This window comes from Pinus tabuliformis, chromosome 8 (genome assembly GCF_031772625.1).
Source record: "Pinus tabuliformis cultivar Carrire ecotype Pingquan chromosome 8, CPIR1, whole genome shotgun sequence".
NCBI lineage: Eukaryota > Viridiplantae > Streptophyta > Pinopsida > Pinales > Pinaceae > Pinus > Pinus tabuliformis.
The window spans coordinates 566,093,195-566,115,236 of record NC_142294.1 but is presented as its reverse complement, the minus strand read 5'-3'; the positions used below and the strand labels follow the sequence as shown (position 1 = coordinate 566,115,236).

Genomic DNA, 22,042 nt, shown 5'->3' with positions numbered 1-22,042 from the left:
AGGGTTTTTTTATATATAAATTTATTATTCAATTTATTGTTTTTTTAATTTATTATTCAATTTATCGTTTTATCACAAGGGTGTTTTTTTATTTATTATTCACTTTATCGTTATTATTCCATTTATCGTTTTATCAGGAGGGTTTTTTTATATATAAAATTGAATTATTTTTTAATAGGTAATAATTATTTTAGAGTTTAATGTTATAATATGTCATTTATTTATTATTAAACTTATCGTTTTATCATAAGGGGTTTTTTAAATATACAATTGCCTCCACGCAGGATTGAACTGCGGACCTTCAGTTTACAAGACTGACGCTCTACCACTGAGCTATAAAGGCGCATGGAAAACATTTCCCCTATTAGTTCTTTTACGTTTTTAAGTACAAGCAAAGAAATTTGCAAAATAACAACTTGTCGGTCTGGATAATAACTATATCTTGTTTCTCTAAATAGGAGTAAGGTTTTAATGGCAAGAATGCTATTTTCGCCCCCTCTTTTTTTCCCTTTTAAATTTCAATTTCAATTTGAATATCTGTATTTTTGACTGATTGTTATTTGTTAAGTTTCTGGACTTCGTAAATGCAAACACAAAATCTCCTATGACAAGAAAGTACATTTCAAATTTGAGTGTTCAGAAAATGATAACGGAGGGATATGATCATTTTTTTAAGTTGTGTAATGAATTTTAAGAATGTATAGTAAATGTGTATGTTTTTAGTTGTATTAAATTTTTAAGTGTAAATATTGAAGTTTATGGGGTTTCGAAGAGAGGGTGATTAGGTGATTTGTTAAGACACTCTTTGATGTGAAGTTAATAGTTCAATTTCCCGCTCCAATCAAGGTGATATATTGAACATGATGAAGATGTAGTCCTCCCAAACTTACCAAAAAAAAGTGTAAATATTGAAATCAATATATTTTTTCATATTAAAGGAGAATGTTATTTTTTAATTAAGTATATAAGTGTTGAGGTTATATAGAGATTTGGGGAGTGCTATATGCATTGCTTTGTATTTTTGGGGTTTTTAAAGTCATCTTGTTTACAGAGATTTGAAAAAGTTTGCACGAAGTTTTATGTAGTTTTTTATGGGGTAACACTATCTCAATGCCTCTGTTACAAGGTTTCAATGTTTCTATTGTGAAATTTAATGTTAGGCTTTTTGGTGCTACTAATTCACATATGAAGTGTGTTAACTCTGCAATTATTGCAATCCAGACACATGCCAAATGAAGGAATTCTTTCTAAAAAATAAATCAATGAAGGCCCATGGATTAATATAGATTGGAAAAGGGATTGGGATTAGTAATTTATTAGTAGTAATATGTGAAGATTGCCCTTCTTCACCCTCGCATGTATGTAGTGTCATTACATGTTCCCCAGGTTAGTCACCTCATGACACATGGATGCAAATTTGTTTGGTGTCCTTGTAATAAGAAATTGTTTTAGCCATATAAACATGGACTCTCTTGTTCAATGTAAGATATTTTACTTCAACATATGTAAGAAAATATCAACTTTGTATTAAAGGCTAAGCCACAAAGTCCAATTGATTATTTTTTACAACAAAATGCATATATGTGACAAAATTATATATTAACAATGAAAATTAATTAATATTAACTATATTTTAAAAATAAACCTTAAAATTTTTTAACATAATCATATTTTTACTTTTATTCTCTTTTATTTTAGTGCAATGACACATAAGATCCATATACCCCTCATCTTATATAATATCCCTTTTATTGATTTGGAAATTTAATTATGCTTACATTAATTTGTGAAAAACATAACACAAATACAAGGAAAAAGTGACCCAATTCTACTTAAAGGATAGTAATAATGTCCCTCAATTAGATTAAGCTCTCGAATTACAATCTCTTGCATGTCTTCTAATTGAATTTCCTTCGAATATGAATTATAAGAAACGTATCAGAACGGGTTAGTGGGCATATCATTTACCTAAATATTATTGCAAATATAACCTGGATTGATAGTAGATAAATACATATTTTTTCCTAAAATGTACATGAGATCTATAACCTTGATGGATAGTAGATAAATATATAAGGACAAATAGTTATGAATTGAGTTGGTTTTCTATTTTAGGTTTACAAATACATATTTATAAATATAAACCTTTTTTTAGCAAATGCATGACTATGTATTAGACCAAAGATAAGTGTGAAAGTAAAGTAACACTAAGCCTTCAAACCCAAAGCTATTTTATTATAGTCACGTATTTTTTTGATGGCATTGCATTGGTTTACAAATTTTGGGTTATTTTTGTGATTTGAAGCTTATAGGAGTTATGTCCTAGTTCCATACTTGGGGTAGAAATAAAAAGAAATATTAAAAATGCTCTAAAAAGATGGATACATAAGATATCTAGTAAAAATAGGGGATTTCCTAGTCCACATGGCGTTTTGTTAAGGCACTCTGTGGTGAAAAGGTCGCCAGTTTGAAACCCCATGGAAAAAAATCATGCCATGCTAAGGGCTAGTGTGGCCTAGGCCGGGTGTAATCCCTGGGTGATTTTGACGACTTAGATGCCTATGGGTCGCGGCTACTCAAGCCACAGGTTTTGTGTATCAATCATCTCACGACTCACATTATCTAACAAACAAACAAAAATAAGCAATTTTCTAATTGGAAAGATGTATTGTAAAGGGGTTAAACAAAAATGAATTTGGGAGACCTTTTTCTATATCTAGCAAATCTAGTGGTATTCTTTAATATCCCATAAATAAATATACTATGTGACAAATCTATCGAGTGAAATTTCTATCACTTAATTGTGGTGTTTTCCCCACAATAACCTCAACTTAGCTTGCACTTTTAATATGTCATTGATAAATTCACATAAACGTGTCACATTGTAAAAATAATCAGATAAATGAAAGTTTAAAACATATTAAATCAGTCAACTAAAAATTTATTGTGTAGAAAGACACTTTCTATGACCCAATATGAGAGAGATGTGTAATCCCTTCCATACTTAGCATAAAGTTGACAAGCAGTGTTAAATAAAATTAATAACCAAAAAATATTGCAATATGGACCATAAATAAAATACTTCAATGTCCACCTTATATTAATATCTATCTATCTATAAAGTAATTGGAAATAAAAGAATGTTACTTTGTAAAAAATTAACAAATTTGTACTTTTGTTATATCTAAGACTTTTTTGATCCATAATGTAGAAAATGAGTATTTCGGATTAATCACATTGATAGGATTTGGTCGATGTTTCAAACCAACTAATGTGGTCCATCCTCGGGACAAGGCGAAGAATTAGTGAATCTTAAGGAATAAATAGTATGGATGCATCATTGCCCAAAATTAGCTTTTGAGAAATAGCTGTTGGTAAATTAGTTAATTAGGTAAGTAAAATAATATTAATTAGTGAAATTAGTTAATCAAGTAAGTAAACTAATATTAATTCTTAGAGGAAATGATTTATTTATTAAAATAATAAAACATATTTAGTTACAAATTAGTAAAAATAAATATAAAATATTAAAAGTGAATATAAACATAATAAAATATTATATGTTCATTTAGAAATTAGTGGTTAAGAATAAACAATTATTATTATATTAAATTTAAATATATATTGGTTGTTATAAAATCCCTTATTTAGAATGGAATAATAATAAATAATAATAAATAAATAAATAAAAATAAAAAAGAGGTTGTTATCAGATTTATTAAGAGACCTACTAAAGCGAGACATTGAAATTTTATTTTTTTAAGAAAAAGACTCAAAAATTCATAACACTAAAAATGAAAGTTACAATGGAATAAATTATATAACTATAGTTAAAGGATTAGAAAATTATTTAATCCCCATGGACAATTATTCAGAGAATACAAATTTTTGTTTAAAAAAAAAAGGGAGGAGTCCAGAAGAGAGAGTCAGAATCCAACTCTTACTCAATTTCCAACCATCATCCCTATTAATATTTCTGCCATGCTTTTCGATCTCAATCGCTTCCCTAAGTTTCTTGTGGTGGGAGTGATCTACCCTAGCAATGACTCTTGAATCTTCAATGTAAACATGGTGTTTCGATTTCTCAGCATGTTCGGCTAGGGCTAATGCACGGGAGCGGTTGTGTCTAATGTCAACAGCATGTTCATTGATTCTCTGCTTAATAGACCTACCTGTTTCTCCAATGTATGGGATACCACAAGAGTAGGGAACAAGGTAGACTCCTTTTGACTCCTTAGGGTCAATCGGTGTTGTGATGGGCTCCCCCCTTCCCCCCATCGTTGCTAACTTGTTTATGGAAGATTTTGAGACCAAGGCCTTAGCCTCGGCGCAATTTCGCCCTAATAAATGGAAGAGGTTCGGTGATGACACTTGTGTCATCTGACCTCATGGTCGTGAGAAACTGGATCTCTTTCTTAACCACCTTAGTTCTCTATCGGACTCCATCAATTTCACGATGGAAGTTGAAGAGAATGGTTGCCTTCCCTTTCTCCACATCCTCCTTTCGAGGATGGAAAATGGTTCCATCTATCACCAAGTTTTTTAGAAGAAAACTCACACGGAACAGTATCTCCATGCCAATTCCCATCATTTCTCGGCTGAGAAATTTGGGGTTCTCAGCACTCTTTCTACTCGTGCTCTAAGAATCTTTGATGATAGCCACCTTGAACAGGAGAAGTCTCATTATATAGCATATCTCAAAGCCTCAAGGCCTTTCGCAAAGCCTGCAAAACGCCTACAGTAAAACCTGACCGTGTTGATCCTATCTCTAAGGTTCATCTTCTGTATATCCAAGGAACCACGGATAGGATTGCCCATATCCTTAAGAATATTAACATCTCTTCTTCATTCAAACCCCTCCATACCATTAAAAATTCTCTTAGATCTGTTAAGGACCCAATTTTCCCTAAGGAGTCGAAAGGAGTCTACCTTGTTCCCTGCTCCTGTGGTATCCCATACATTGGAGAAACAGGTAGGTCTATTAAGCAGAGAATCAATCAGCATGTTGTTGACATTAGACACAATTGCTCTCGTGCATTAGCCCTAGCCAAACATGCTGAGAAATAGAAACACCATGTCTGCATTGAAGATTCGAAAGTCATTGTTAGGGTAGATCAATTCCACCACAAGAAACTTAGGGAAGTGATTGAGATCGAAAAGCATGGCAGAAATATTAATAGGGATGATGGTTGGAAATTGAGTAAGAGTTGGATTCCGACCCTCTCTTCCTGACTCCTCCTCCCTTTTTTTTTAACTAAAATTTGTATTCTCTGAATAATTGTCCATGGGGATTAAATAATTTTCTAATCCTTTAACTATAGTTACATAATTTATTCCCTTGTAACTTTCATTTTTAGTGTTATGAATTTTTGAGTCTTTCTCTTAAAAAAAAAAAAATCTATGTCTTGCCTTAGTAGGTCTCTTAATAGATCTAATAGCAACCTCTTTATTATTTTTCTTTATTTATTATTATTATTATTATTACTTTTTATTTATTTATTATTATTATTATTTTTTATTTATTTAGTATTCCATTCTAAATAAGGGATTTTATAACAACTAATAAATATTTAAATTTAATAAAATAATTATTATTATTATTATTTTTCCCTTGGAAAAATCATAATTTTATTCATAAGGCAAAATTACATGTTGTAGATGCTAAAAAGCATATGCATATAAGTTGTTCCTGTTTCACAAGATACATAAAAAAAATTAAAAAATTGCATCTAGCCTATTCTTTTCTGCCTTTTTTCTTTTCCACTTTTTGCCAGCCTCTAGTGTTGGGAGTGGATGTTACAATGGCCAGCGAACTTTCATTTGTATTTATGGGGTATTCTTTGTCGGAATTAGATCCTTTTGATCCATGAGCTCGTTTGCTGCCACTTACTTCCATTTGGGTCTCTTGTTGCTACGGGGGGTTGGAGAGCCCCAAGTTGCAGGGATTGGTGGGGTTTTTCTCTTCCTTTTGTGTGTTGTTATAGCCCTTTTTTGCATCCGATCCTAATTTATTTCCTATTGTTTCTTCTCTTTCTGCTTCTTCTTCCAGGGGGTCTGTATACTGCCAACTTTTTGGCCTTTTCTTTTGCTTCCTATTCCATTTGGGGTCTTTTTTGGCCTATGGACAAGCACTATGGAGGTGGCCTGTTTGTAAACATCCACGACATCGAAAAGTTGTATTTTCGTAGTCTAATGGTTGAGTCCACTGTGTATTATTGAAATTCAATGTAATATTGTCTGGTAGTCCCTAACTGAGATCTACTTCAATGCATATTCTGGAAAAAGTAAATATTCCCGTTGTAAGTTTGCCCCCGTCAATCTTTAGGAACTTTCCCATGGAGTTCCGAATGGAAATTAAAACATTATGATGCCAGAAGTGTAATGGAAGGTTATGCAACCTGACCCAAACTGGAATTTTTGATACCACCATAGTGTTGGCATCGAACTCTGGGAACCAAGGGGTCATGAAGAGTCCAGCATTGCCCCAGAACCATGGTCCCTTATTAAGGATATGTTCCCGTTCTTGTGTTGTGTGGAATATGACTATGAAAAAACCCTTGGGGCATAGGTATATTTCACAATTTGGTGACCATGCAACAAAAATCCATTGGTGTAACACATCAGATTTTGGCCAAAAGCCATTAAATCTACATATAACTGCTTTGTTATAGAGATCTGAATATAAATCATTTACCTCAGGCATTGAGACTGTGAGAACAGGAGTCTCAGATTTTTGTTCCATGATGTAGGGCCCTGGTAGATCGGGCAATGTTGTTGGTTTGGTTTGTGCTCTTTCCTTTCCTTTGACTGCATCTTTAAAAGAGCCTGTGCTCTTTGAGTTGGTTCCAGAGCATCCGCCCCGCATACGCAGATTGATTGTGATAGTCGAATCTTTGACGATGCCATAATCCTGAAGTGTGTGATTATCCTGCAGGTTGTGTCCTGAATAAATCATATTTTGACTGCTTGCTAGTATACCGAGGTGAATATGTATTTCATGCCTTAAGTCTTGGATCCTCATCCCCTTCCGGAGCCTCCAACAGATATGTCTGCCCTCCAACATTTTGATGAATATTTGTATCGAGTCCACCTCAATAGTGTGTGAATCTGTCTGAGAAAGAGCTCGATCTGTTGCCAATGTGTTTGGATCTGCTGGATCTGGGCATATCAATGCTTTATCGGGTTCTTGCTTCGCCATATCTGGGCCCTATAAGCATTGCAATGGATCATATGCCAGATCTGTCCCTTTCCTGTGTCCATGTTCCCCCAAGGGGTTTGTTTCTCTATGTGTTGTTAGAAGTGGCGATCGATTTTGTACAACCCAGATTGGTAGTGTACCCCTTGCATGCCCTTCTCTGCCTTTAGGGACTGGAGCCCAGCTCTGTATCATGCACCAATTTATTTTTCTCATGGGATCGAACCCAATAGTTTGATAATCGGTCTTCTGCCTGGACAGATCTATTGGATTGCTCTGGCAATAGGCTGATGAAGGAGGATCATATGAAATGACGGCAGGTACAGGTCCGACTCCAGCTGGTTTATGCGCCCCATATGTTGTCAGCCACAGCAAATCTCTAGGGTAATGACTGTCATACCCTTGACTGTGCGCTTCATGGCATCGGGGAGAACCTGGTTTTAGATGGACAGTCGTTCTGACTCTCTGTTGTGAGTCGAAAGTAGGGTTTTTGCCTTATTCTCAACAGTATAGTGCTCCATGATGCAAGGAAGAGGTAGATCAAAAGAGATACAAACCCAATGGATGCCCCAAGCTCTACCCTACGATACCCAAATCTTCCAGAAGGGTTCTCTTTTTCCCTTTATCTTTGAATCAACGAGTCGATGGGAGACATAGTCAAAACGTTTGCAGGCTTTTGGATCTGGCCCGGATATGAGCTTCTCTACCAGTTCGGTGCCCATTCCTAGAATCCCTTGACCCTTTATGCCAGATACACCTTGATTCAGGAGATGGGAGATCGTTCGTAGCTAGAGTAGGATTTGATCTATGGCCTGAGGGTCCTTTTCTGGTTCGTGAAAGAGCCAAACGATTGGTTGTTTGGCAATGTCAGTGTGTGCAGCTTCAAATCATCTATAGTGGCAGTGCGCTCCCTTCCTTCGTACTCCATTGATGCCCAGATCACAGGTCTGGAGAGTAGCGTCGGCGCAGTATGTACTTTGAGAAACCCTCGCCATAAAAAAAAACCCTAAATCCTTCCTAATAATTATTATTATATAACAACTAAGAAGGGATTTTATAACAACTAATAAATATTTAAATTTAATATAATAATAATTATTTATTCCTAACAGCTAGTTTCTGAATAAACATATAATATTTTATTATGTTTATATTCACTTTTAATATTTTATATTTATTTTTACTAATTTGTAACCAAATATATTTTATTATTTTAATAAATAAATCCTTTCCTCTAAGAATTAATATTATTTTACTTACCTGATTAACTAATTTAACTAATTAATATTATTTTACTTACCTGATTAACTAATTTACCAACGGTTATTTCTCAAGAGCTAATTCTGGGCAATGATACATCCATACTATTTATTTCTTAAGATCCACTTATTAATATCTATTGATTCTTCACCTTGTCGTGAGGATGGACCACATTAGTTTGTTTGAAACGTCACCAAATCCTATCAATGTGATTAATCCAAAAGACTTATTTTCCAAATTTGCACTTTTTTTTAACTAGAGAAATTAACACTTAGGTCAGGTTCTTACTAGTGTGATATGGTGTCAATTTCAACCATTACCACTATAAACCCTAGGTGTAACCATCCTTCCCCAATATGACTAAGGGATTTGAAAAAAAAAACCCATTACTCAAAAAAAACCATAAATAAAAATACCTACATGTCTACCTTAAATAAAAATAAATTTTATATATCTATATATATCTGAATTGAAATTAGTCCATTATGATAAAGAGAATTATCCTTTTTATCTAAGTTTTATTTCTATTAATTATATATTAAACTCACGTTGAATATATTATTATAATAACTTTATTTTTTTATAAAATATTAATAATATAAAAAATTATATTAGGTTAAAAATATAAAATAGAGTATGTATCAATAAAAATTTATGAAACAACAAAAACTCTAAATAATTTTTTTATAATTTTTTTAATTATTTTTCATTCTGATAATGTATTTATTTTAAGAATTATTTTGATTAAAAAAAGTGTTGCATTGTGGTAATGTCTTGAGTTTAGCTTATTGACATTTTCAATATTATTGAAGGAAGAATCATGCCATGTCTGGTTAAATGAAACTTAGAATATATATTTATATTAAATTGAAAGAAATGTCACTATCTCAATATTTTTTAAACTATTGTGTTTGTAATTGGCATCATTTTGATGAAAACTAAAATTACTATTTAAATCAATCTATTCAATAAGTACCATTGTCACTATGTTATATTTTACCATCAAGTGAAATATACATTTCCGTTTATTTTTCTCCATATTTAGTAGAGAAATTTATGAACATTTTTATAGTGAATCAACTTAAATGTATAGTTTTTCATTTTCTTCTTTAAGGGTGTTGAGTTTAGTATAATGTGATTATGTTTTTCTTTATATTACATTGATTTTAGCATATTCTTAGTTTTTTAAAAATAAATAATAATGTTCTTCCTAATATATTGAATTGAATGTTTTTTATGCGTTATAGGATATAAATATGAAGTAAAGTGTTTAATAAATCGTAATCATATCTTTTCATAATGAGATTATTAACAACTCTAAATTAAAGAATATAAATGGTAGTGTGGGAAATTGTTAGTAAATGTATAAAATAAATTATATTAACAAATAAAATTACATTGTAAATGACAAAAATTGTAAAAAGTAAATTACTCACAAGATAGGATATTGGAATAAAGAAGATAGGATATTGGAATAAAGAAGATAGAATACCAAACTAAAAAAATTTAAAATTATGAAAGTTTTCTAGGGTGAAACCAATTACTATTATTTATTTATATAGGGGTAATTTTTTTTAGAAAAGTCTTTTCCTGAGATGCATATTTCTATGCAATAGCCTTATAGTATTTTCAGATAATAATTTTTTAGATGTTTCTTGGCCACTTATTGATCATTTCATCCACTTGATCAAATTATTGGCTATGTGAAGGTAGGTTAATGATAATGACAAACATTAGCCTTTGCTTCATACAATGTTTTTATATTCAATGCTTTTGACATTTAAGTAAGGTTAATGGGTTGAAATTAGATAATAGATCACGATGTTTGGAAGTTATACGTGTTGCATCATTTCACCCTCGCGGTCATCTCTTCCTTCTAGTAAAGTGAAAACTCATTGGGGATTTTTTTATTTTCATTGTATAGGAGGAGCACATATAGGAGGGCTTGATTGGTCAAGCATGTCCACACCCCTCCATACTTGACACTTTCCATATATACTTGATCGATTGTCCTATCAGTTTTTTTGGTTATTGTCTGTTGCTCATACCAGTTCATCCTATTAGAAGAGTGGTTTGGAAAATGCCTAGAGGTTGATGTAGTTGCAAAAGAAAAGAATATTAAAATCATTTACCAATTGTTAAAATGCAAAAAATAGCAAGGGATAATGATTAAAAACCAATTTAGCTTAAGCTCTACCCCCTCGTGTGAAGCAATCACCCTAGTCTCATGCATATAAAAGTAAAAGGGACTTAAAGAAACATCCTAAACTTTACGAGTGTTACACTACCCATAATAAAAGAGGACTGAAATGAGATGAAATCTTGAGAAGCAATCCAAATGACTGTAAAGAAAAAGTATAAGTTAAGGGTGGAAAAAGTAATGCCAAGTAAAGGGTTCCCTCCATAAAGGTGCTCGTGGATGATGGTCTTGAATAACACATGTATAAAACTATGATACCTCTCATGAAGTACATCACAAACCGCATCGCTTACCACCCACACCTATTTATTAAAGGGTTGGCCTAGGAATTGTTCTTCCCCTAGGGCCAGGAGCATGTGATAAGGGCATTTGATGATCCTCCCATACTTAAATATAGAAACTTGTATAACATCATAAGCCAATGTGAAGTTTGAAGATGATACTTTGTGTGATATACTTATATGGCTTTAACATTGAATATATTCCAATTTTTATGCTTCAATAACTCTTATTTCCATGTTGGTTTATCTTATTTGATCATTGAGCTTGCATTTGATGATGATCAAGGTATAGTCATTATATTTTGGAGGATGTCAATGATATTATACTCATACCTCTTAGATGTCAATGATGCACCCTTTGGAGGGTCTTCCACTACATCGTGAACAATGTACCTTTGTTGATGGGCATTGAGCTTGACAATGACTTAGCATGCCCCTTGAAACACTCCACCTCCAACACATTGGACATTGCTCGTTATGCTAGGACATTATTCCTAGATGATAACATGGTACCCTATATGATCACATGGGCATGAGTAGAAGGATGTTGAGCTTGATAGAGAACTTTTGGATGATGAGACACGACTTTTGATGAGGAGAATTGCCCCTTTGACCATTCATTGCACCTCTTGATGGAGAGACATCTCTTTTGAGGATGATTCCAGCCTTTTTAGGTCTCTACACTCATATGTGTGGCCTTTTGGAGTAACTCTTTTAATATTTAATCATTATCTTTTCACATTTAAGGCTATATTGGGGTTGGCTTGATGACATATCCACCTTATATCATGGATTTTCCACATATTAGGGGGTTTTAGCCTAATTTAACTAAAGAAATTGTTTCGCTCATATAAATAGGGGAGTATTCATTTTTTCATTGTCACAATTGGAGATCACATATCTCTTGGAGACTAGTGTTTCCTCTCTTGTGCTCTAAGGGTCACCAATTGAATGATTTTCCCTTAGCATAGTTTTGTGGATGGTTCTCTTTTCATGGATGATTATTGGTGATGTTTGATGATATGTGCTATGATATGCAATTTATCTTCTTCCATTCTTGTTTCTTATCGATGGATTAGGGTTATTAAATATTTACAAAGGTTTTGTTGATTTTTTATATCTCTAAATTCTCCTTGCAAATGGATTTTCATCAAGTCATATTGAGGAGACCTAGGTTTAGCTCCCCTCCTTTATTTGTCCTAGAGAATAGAAGGATATCAGGATTCAAGGATTACAAGACATTAGTTTGTCTTCCTTGATTTCTTTGAATCCATGTATATTTCTTTTCTTCCAAGAATTATTACTCTTGGACTCCATTAGCCCTAGATTGATAAGGAACTAGTCTTATCTCTATTTCAACCCTTAAAAAATTATATCATTTATTTATTTGTTCTATGGTAAATTTCAAGTTTAGTTACAACAAAATCACTTGTTTTTGGCAATAATTGAATTATACATTTATGTCTTATGGTTGGGAATTGTTTTGAATACATTGGATAAGTAAAAGTTACATTTTATGTGGATTTTCTAAACAGTAAATAGAGATGATGTCTAGGGTTTAAGTGTTGTTACATATCTTTTTAACCATATAAAAATGCTATAACTCATTCTCTTGTTTACTCATAATTTTATCCCTTGTTTTACATTTTATTCTCATAGTTTCTGAGGCTAAATTTGTTGTTGTTATAAACTATTGTATTGCTGGAAATTATAATTTAAAGAGTTGTTTTATGACAACCAAATGTAATTTATTGATTTTATATGTTCAGGAACCTATTTTATCCTATATTGGTTGATATAAGCCTTTAAATTAGGCCATATGAACCTTTAAACTCATATTTTAAAGTTACTCTCTAATCAACCCTAGACCCATATATTTATCCCTGGGTGGAAATCATTGTAGAACTCTTATGGGGAACTTAGCTTTAGGTAATTAGGTTATTTGATCCCTAAGATATACTAGGTAAGCCTCCCTTATGTTGGATTGCAACCATTACTCATATAAAGTGAGTTGTTGGTAAGGTTATAATGGTGAGACTCCAATTCTTGCACTTAATCTAGATCTCCTAGTGAGGCTTTGCACTAAGGTACTCGATTTTGATGTAACATTTTTGGTATCATTGTCAGGGAAGGGTTTATTCCTTCCTGAGATTCAAATTGTATGCTTCAACCTTTTATTTCATGAGTATATCTCAAAGCCTATTTTAGTGTGCTCACATGGAGACTCCACAATCTCATTCAAACTTAGGATTTTTTATTTAAGTACCTCATAGGAAATTTGCTAATCCTCCTAAGGGGTATAAAAGAAGAAAACTAGTAAGTCTTCTATAGTTAAATCTCTCTTCAATAATCCTCCAAGAGTAGATCCAATGTTTAAGCCATAGCTTACCAATTCCTTCAATCCTATGGATATGTTTTCCATTATAGGATATCCTGACAACATGCCTAATAAATTTAATGAATGGATGCCTAAATTCTATCAGAATAATGTCATCATTGGTAAAGGACACACAGATAAATTTTATTAGTGTGTGGATGGATTTTATATTGAATAAGATGATGTTTTCATGAAACTTTTTTCTCTTTCCCTTGAAGAGAATGAAAAATCATGGTTCCAAGATTTATATGATATTAGTTTCAAAGCTTGGGATCGATTCCATGATGCTTTCATCAAAATATGGGAACCTAGGAAAGATGGAAGCTTATTGAATACCCAATTTCATGAAATGAAGAAGAAATATAATGAAAATATTCAATAATTCAATTAAATGTTTGATAGTTTGGTCAATTTGATCCCTACAAACCTTAATCCTCTAGAAGATGTTATCTTATTACATTACACTAATTCTTTTGAGGGATAATTTGGTTATGTGCTATGAGATATATGTTCTACTAGCCTCACCCAATATAGAGAGTCTGACACTGATATGGAAGAGAACCTTTTAGCTTATAAAGTTGATCTTTTCTCTAATCCTAGAGAGAAAGTTGAAACCAAACCTAGATCCATGAATCGTGTTGATCTTGCCCACAATCAATTATTCTATTTTTCTCAAAAAATTAGTAAAGTGGCTAATTAAATTATGCAAGGCCAACCTGCTATGATGAATTTGTTAACCATGTCAGAGAAGGATAAAGGACCATCTCCAAATTATCCTCCTAGATCCCAGTTGAATAACAACAAACCACCAAGAAAGAACCAAGGTGTAAATGATAATAGACATCCTCCTTAACAAAGTATTCCTAACACCCTTTCTCCTTGATATATGATTAATCAAGAAGGAGATCGTTGGTGTCATTATTGTAATGAAGAGCACAGTGAATAACAAACAAGGATATGAAGGAGAACATATTGAGCATTTGAATTCGATAAATGATCCTTGTCCTTTTTATATTCCACATAATATAACTTATCCTATTGTCAGGCAACAACATAAGGACTTTGTTAAGGGTTGTGTTAAAAACCCTAATATGAATGTAAATGTTGTTGAAACAAGGGATACATTTAAAAAGGAACTATGATATACAAGATGAAATAAACAACTTGAAAATAAACAATCAATAATGATATTCTAACAAAACTATGGACTAGATCATCTTTACCTTTCAATGTCGAACCTAGTACTCCTCCAATCCAAAAAAATGATGATGTTGATTTAAATATTGATTTTGGAAATGTCCTAGCTAAAGTAAATGTCTTCATGCCTATTCTTGAAGTGAATAATTTTGACCCTCAAAGAGACCAAGTGAAGAAGTTATTTAACTTTGATGAGGAACTTGAGGACCCTCCTGTGATATTATAAAACATGCATTTAACTGAAAGAATGGAAGGCAATCACCTTTCTTCCTCACACTATTTGTGAGTAGTTTACATTCTTCATAATTGTATGCTTGACTTTGTTGGCTTTAACAACCATTAATGAATCAAGGGACACAAGAAATTTACACATGAAACACTTCAAGGGGAAATTATAGTATATAACCAAATTCCCATGTGTATTTTATATTGTACAAATGGTCATAATATATAGACATAGGTGACCATAAAAATTATGATAAAATTATATTTTTGGTTCAAACCAATACCTAAAATTCCTCCACAATATCTCCATGATTCTCTCATTAAATATCCACCCCTATTTTCACTCATTCTTCCTCAACCATACAAACTTTAATGCTTGGTCTACTTCATTACATTTTTCGTTACATAATTTAGATATTAAATATTATTCAGAAGTAATATATATTCCATCATACTCCTCCTTAACGAGTACTTGTGAATTATCTATGCTCATCTATCCTCTGAATTGGTCTCATATTCATCTTCAATCTTATGCATTCTTATTCTTTGGAATTTTCCTCTCATCTTCAATTACCATCTTGTACCTACCAAAAAATAACTAATGTGTTTGTTGAATTCCATATAAAAAAGTTACCATCCACTGAAATACATGGGTTGCAATTCTTTGTATCTCTTGTTTCTCTAGGAATCATTTTCTCGTACATGGTTCAACAACATATCTTTATATCTATACATTCAAATCCCCCTACATCATTAACATCATTCATCAACCTGGGTTTTTTGGATTACCCTTAACCATACAAACTTCAAGTGGCTTTTGCTTGCCACATCACAAGTGGTTTTAGATGACCACAAACCAACCTCTCTCACAACAATCACAAGTGGTTATTCAACACCACTTCTTCCTTCATGACAAGTGGTTATTTAGCACCATTATCTCTCCAATGGGGGTAGACTTGCCTCATTGGGAATTACATTAAATCAGGTACATTAAATTCAATTCAGGCCAAACTCAGGCTTTTCCATACATCGAATACATTGGGAACCATTAGATTTTAACAACTTTGATACTAAATGTTGGCTTTAACAGCCATTAATGAAGCAAGGGACACAAGAAAATTACACATGAAACACTCCAAGGGGAAATTATACTATAAAACCAAATTCCCATGTGTAGTTTTTATTGTACAAATGGTCACAATATATAAGCATAGATGACCATAACAATTATGATAAAATTATATTTTTGGTTCAAACCAATTCCTCAACTTCCTCCACAATATATATATGATTCTGTCACTTAATCTCCATCCATGTTTTCACTCATTCCTCTCAACCATACACGGAATTTTATGCTTGGTCTACTTCATTACATTTTTCATTATATAATTTAGATTTTAAATATTATTTACAAGTAGGAGTTACTCCATCAGATTATGGTGCTTCTACTGATGTGATGCCTTTAAATTTCATCATTCGGTTTGAATTGAAAATTATAAGGCCTTATAGAAATGTGTATGGTTTTGATTCAAAGTTTAACCAAGTTCATGGTCTAATATTAAAAACTTGTCCTTGTTTCTCGTCCTAACATCGCTATGCTAATGGAAGTTGTTAGTATAGATGTTCTTGATCTCTAGCGAATTATCTTATCTAGAAAATGGTATGCCACTTTAGGAGGAAATTTGAAAATGGACTTGTCCCATGCCACTATCCCTACCCCTAGTGGAAAACCATTTATTCTATATAAGAATTATGTTGTGATATACTATGTAGAAGACATTAAGGAACCTATAAATTAGATGTCTAGTATTGGTGGATAATTATGGCATCCTCATACGTCCATAAATTCAAGGATACCGAAAAAATATAATTATGAGGATCTCTCCATTCTCCCTTTCTCTTGTGAATATAGCATTGATGGCTTTATCCAAAAAATGGAAGTTAATAAAGATGAGCTAATTGAGCCAATAAACTTGAAATTTCTTGGAAACACTTCGGCCCTCAAAATAATGAAATATTAAAGGAAAGGGCTAGTTTGGAATTTGGAAGTGGTGTATGCCATGTAGATGGTAATATTTCATCACTTCCCACTCACAACAAGAACTCTAAAAGAAACTCTTATGATCAAAATATGAAGAGAAATAGAATATTTAAAGTAAAGAAAAGTCTTGATCGCAAGACAAAGTGGGGAAGCTTTTGAAAAATGAGACCTTATGCTTTTTGGATATGATCACCCATATAAGGTCCCTGGAAAGGTCAAAATTGACTCTTTTCATTTGTCCAATTTTGATGGGGTAAAATTGCCATTGCTAGTAGATGGATAACTTCTGAGACCTTATATTAGCATTTGATAGATAACATAGAGTAGGTAGGATTGCGTATTGTAAATATTGATTTTTCATCCTTCCTTGCTTTATATCATGTTGATTTTATTGCTTCCAAACAAAAAATAATAGCTTGGAATATATCTTATTTTATATTGAGGGTGATTGTATCAAATTGTTACTTTAGTACTAATGCCTTTGTTTGTAGAATATAGAAAAATGTTTAGAGTGGTGTAGGTTATATATCTCAAGTACTAGAGATTGTTGGAATTCTCATGAATTCTATGATGAGAACATGTCCCTAAGTTGGAGCTAGATGTTACCCATGTATATACAAGGGTAACCCTAGGAGATAATTTTTTATCCTAAGATGCATATTTCCTACCAGCAACCTCATATGATCCTCATATAGTAGCTTCTCATATTCCACTTATCCACTCGTTGATCAACTCATCCACTTGATTAGATTGCTCACCAAACGAAGGTAGATCATGAGGTGCATTAGCCATTGTTTCATAAGAAGTGCTTACATTCAATTCTTTTGACAATTAAGTAAGGATTGTGTTTTTAAATTAGATAATGGAGCATGATGCTTGGAAGATATACTCGTTGCCTCATGTCAATTTGGTGGTCATCTCTTCCTTTTACTAAAATTCAAACTCATTGGGCATTTTCCCTTTCTAGAAGGTGCACAAATAGGAGGCCTTGATTGATGTAACATGTACACACCCATCCATACTCGATACTTGTGATCTATCCTTGATCCATTTTCATATATTTTTTTTGGTTTTTATTAGTCACTCATATTGGTTACCTAATTACATCATCCTATGAGAAGACATGCTTGGAAAATGCCTAGAGTTCGATGCAATTGCAAAAGAAATAATATTACAATCCTATGCGAATTGTTAAAATTTCAAAAAGTGGAAAGGGATGAATAATGATGAAAATCCATTTAATGTACTCTATACCCCCTCATGTGAGGAAACCACCCTAGTCCTAGTTATATCATGCCTATCAAAGTAAAAGGGACTTAAAGAAACATCCCAAATCCTATGAGTGATACATTTCCCATGCTAAAAGGGTATTGAAATGAAATGAAATATTGCTAAGAAAGACAAATAAAATCAAATAAAAAAGGTTATGTTAAGGGTGGAAAAATTAGTGTTGAGGAAAGGGTAACTCAAGTAATACAAGTGCTCCCTCCATAAAGGTGATCATGGATAATGGTCTTTCATAACCCATGTATAAGACTATGGAACCTCTCATTATGTACACCCCGGGGTTGGGAGCATGTGATAAAGGCATTTGATGATCCCCCCATACTTAGATATGCAAACTTGTATAACATCATAAGTTAGTGTGAATTTTGAAGATGATATTTTGTGTAATATACTTATATGGCTTTAAAAGTGAATATTGTCCACTTGTTATGCTCCAATGGCTCTTGTATCCATTTTAGTTGATATTATTTGATTCCTTGAAATTTCCTTTCATGATGCTTTGGATATATCCATAGTTTGGAGGACACTGATGATACTACACCCATACCTCTTGGATATTGATGATACACCCTTTGGAGGGTCTTCCACTACACCTTGGAAATTATACCCTTATTGATGGATGTTGAGCTTGATGAAGACTTAGAATTCACCCTAAGGCACTTTACCTATAGCACCTTAGATGTTTCCCACTAGGTATTGGATGCTCCTAAATGATAATGTGGTACCCTATTATTGATCTCTAAGACTTCTCAAAATCTTAGAAATAATATTATAATGAAAAACCCGTATTCATTTTTAGAGAGGTACTGCTCTTCTTCGATAAATATAATACTAATAAAAACTCAAAGGAAATAGATACCTAATATAGGATGAGGCTTTCTCAAAAAAAATATTCACAATAATAACATTCACAAATATAGTTACTATAAAAAATTCAAAAGCATAAAATTAGAAGTCTCAAACCATAACTTTTGCAACATAGCATGAAGTAAAATCAAACCTATCATTTGGCAAGATGAAACTAAAGGACCACATATGCACAGAACTTAACATGGTTTTCCCATTAAAATCATAAGGGATTTACAAAGACGCACTTGAAATATCATGATTTAAACTCAGATTCTTTGAGATAATACAAGCTATGTGCCTCAAGTAGTTCTATATTTTTCAAAATATTTTATATTATATTGAAAATAAAAATGCATTTGTCTTAATGGACTGGGATGGGGCTCCTATGACTGCATAATATATGAAAATTACTTAGAAGAAAAAAAAATGCATAGTTAGGAATCAACCTTTGCAATTGAAAGACTCTTAAAAAATGTTGTATAACTTTTAACTAAGAGGAAATGAAGAAGGTTAAAGTTTATTGAATGGTTAATCTAGTTATTGTGCTAGAAACTCTCTCTTTTCATTTGCTTGTTGAAGTTTTCTTTAAATGTTGCTTTGTTGAAGATTCCTTTACTAATATAATTGCTTCTTGACACTTAGGATCACATACTCTGACCAAAGCTTTCTTTAAACAATGGTTAATGCACTCTCAAAATGGCGAAACCATTAACTCATACTTGATGTTGAGTTCAAATCAATTGTATTCAATTTCCTTCAATTCAAAACCTAATTAATGAATTATGTCCACTTGATGTATGAATTATGTCCAATTGATATTCATTTTTGTTAATAGGTTGGATTAACCACTTTTCAACTTCTTCTTGCAAAAATTAGTTAGGTGTTTAAATTCATTGGCCCATGAAATAGTGAGAGTCTAAGTGTTATTGTATTCAATATTTAATAAGCAATATAATGTCCATTACTAGATGTGGACCCTTCACCTCTTCAATTACATCAATAAGCTTGAAAATAAAATCACTTATTTTTTAATTAATGGCATCACACTAGCCAATCATTTCTCATAAACATTTGATTCTTCTAAACCAACATGCTTCCATTTGTTTGAGTTTAATTTTTTATGGAAATTTTCCCCCTCCTATGGCGCCATTCATACTTGATACCTTCACACTAAATGTGTTGGAAACTTGTTTTTTCTCTTAGATAAATATCTTTATATTCCATATGAGGAATATACATGTTTCAATCCTTGAGGGCTTGCTCAGATTCAATAATAAAATAAAGCTCATCATTTCACTTGTAGGAATTGAATCTAGGTGGGAAGGATAACAATAATTCCTCCCAACCACCTGAGAAAACCCAATTGATAAGTACTGACAACTTCCTTATAAAAATATTCATATATTTTTTATGTCATTTTGGACATATTCTTTAATACTTAGGATCATTGTAGAAACATTAATTGAACTAGTAGTCAATTCCTAGTTTTCAAGGATCATATTAATCCTTTGTATTAATATTGTCTGCAACATATTTTCTAATAGTTGTTAGTAAAGTTGAAGCTCCTCTTAGCCTTGAATTTAATTCTGTTACATCCCAAAAAATGTATGTCAACTTAACATATTTTATAGGTTCTACGAATAGGGGTTTAGAAAATCAAACATCTTCTAACTATTTCACTCTTTTCTTTAACATTGAATTTTCTTCATTTTTGTAGGTTTTAACTATATAAAGTTAATTGTTGCAAATGGATTCTTGAGTTACTTCATTATGTCTCCTCAAATATCTGGAAATTTCACAATCTTGAGATGTCTTCTCAATTATCTCTAAATTTCACTATCTAAAATGGCCTATAACAAATACTAAAATGAAAATGTCGAGATGACTCAATTGAAATAGATTTCAGAACAAATTAAAAACCCTAAATTTCACAACATATATCTCAGAAAGTATAGCAAAATAAAAATAAAAATAATGATATGTTCCCCAACATCTCTCTTAAATATCCTCAAAGTTTCATTGTTTTAACATACCAAGAAAAAGTTACAATTAAAATGCCACATTGAACTATTTGAAGCATTAAAACCCTAGGTTTATGTGCTCTGATATGGAATGATATGAACCTTGTGCTTTAAAAATGATAAGAAACCAATAATTATTGTCCATTTTGAGGGTGAAACCTCCTTTCACAATGAATACTATGTACAAGACAAGATTTGATGATCCTAAGACTAGGTTTCCCTATTTTATATATAGGAGACAAAAATATACAATTATAATAAAATGGTACCATGAAAGGTTTTAGCTAACCTTCTAATATAAAAACTAAACTAATAATGAATTACTATTAGGGCCTGAATATAGGGCCCAAGGGCCATAAAATTCAAGCATTCCCCTTAAAGAGGCTTCTTATTTATTCTCTCATTCATCTCATTTAGGTGTGGCATTAATGAATTGGACCTTTCTTATGCTTAGTTAGTTATTTGGTTCATAATATTTTACAGCCCCACATTCATAGGAACCGCAACTTGCTATATTATTATCAATTTTATGAAAACAATACTTTTTCTTATTTTTTAGATATTGATGGGCCCATAACTTATTGTTTGAGTCTTATTATGAGTTGATAGGATCACAAATTTGTTCTTGGTATCTTATGAGTCTTTAGAAATTGATTATTGACTTAATTTAAACTTAAAATCTATAATAAGGCTTATCTTGTGTCTGTAAAAATTGCATGTTTCTATCATGGGAAAGGTTTCACTGATGGTGATTTCGTTTATATCTCTATGTGAATCTAACATGTCTTGTACCATTTTCTCAATCTCCCCCTTTTGTTGATGATGACATCTATAAAACATTTTATTAGGATTAGTGCTTCCATGTATTAATTTAATTTGATGTTCATGACCTCTAGATGGTGGAATACCTTTATGGGTTTCTTGGAAGATTCTATAGAGGTTTTCCAAGGTTCCTTTTAATTCGTCGGGAATTTTTTCATCTTCTTACTTAATTTACATAGAATACAATTTAACCACAACTTAATTTCTACCATTTTTTAGGAGCTTTTCCTTTCTATGAGAATTGATGGCTTAAGAAAGTCCAAATTTTAATCATTTGAGCTCATATT

The 22,042-nt window shown here is 32.2% G+C and overlaps 1 non-coding gene across 1 annotated transcript; it reads right to left on the bottom strand.

Moving 5' to 3' along the window:
- Window positions 1-271: 271 nt before the first annotated feature.
- Window positions 272-343, bottom strand: TRNAT-UGU (transfer RNA threonine (anticodon UGU)). The gene has a single exon. It is a non-coding gene; the product is annotated as a tRNA-Thr (tRNA).
- Window positions 344-22,042: the final 21,699 nt, after the last annotated feature.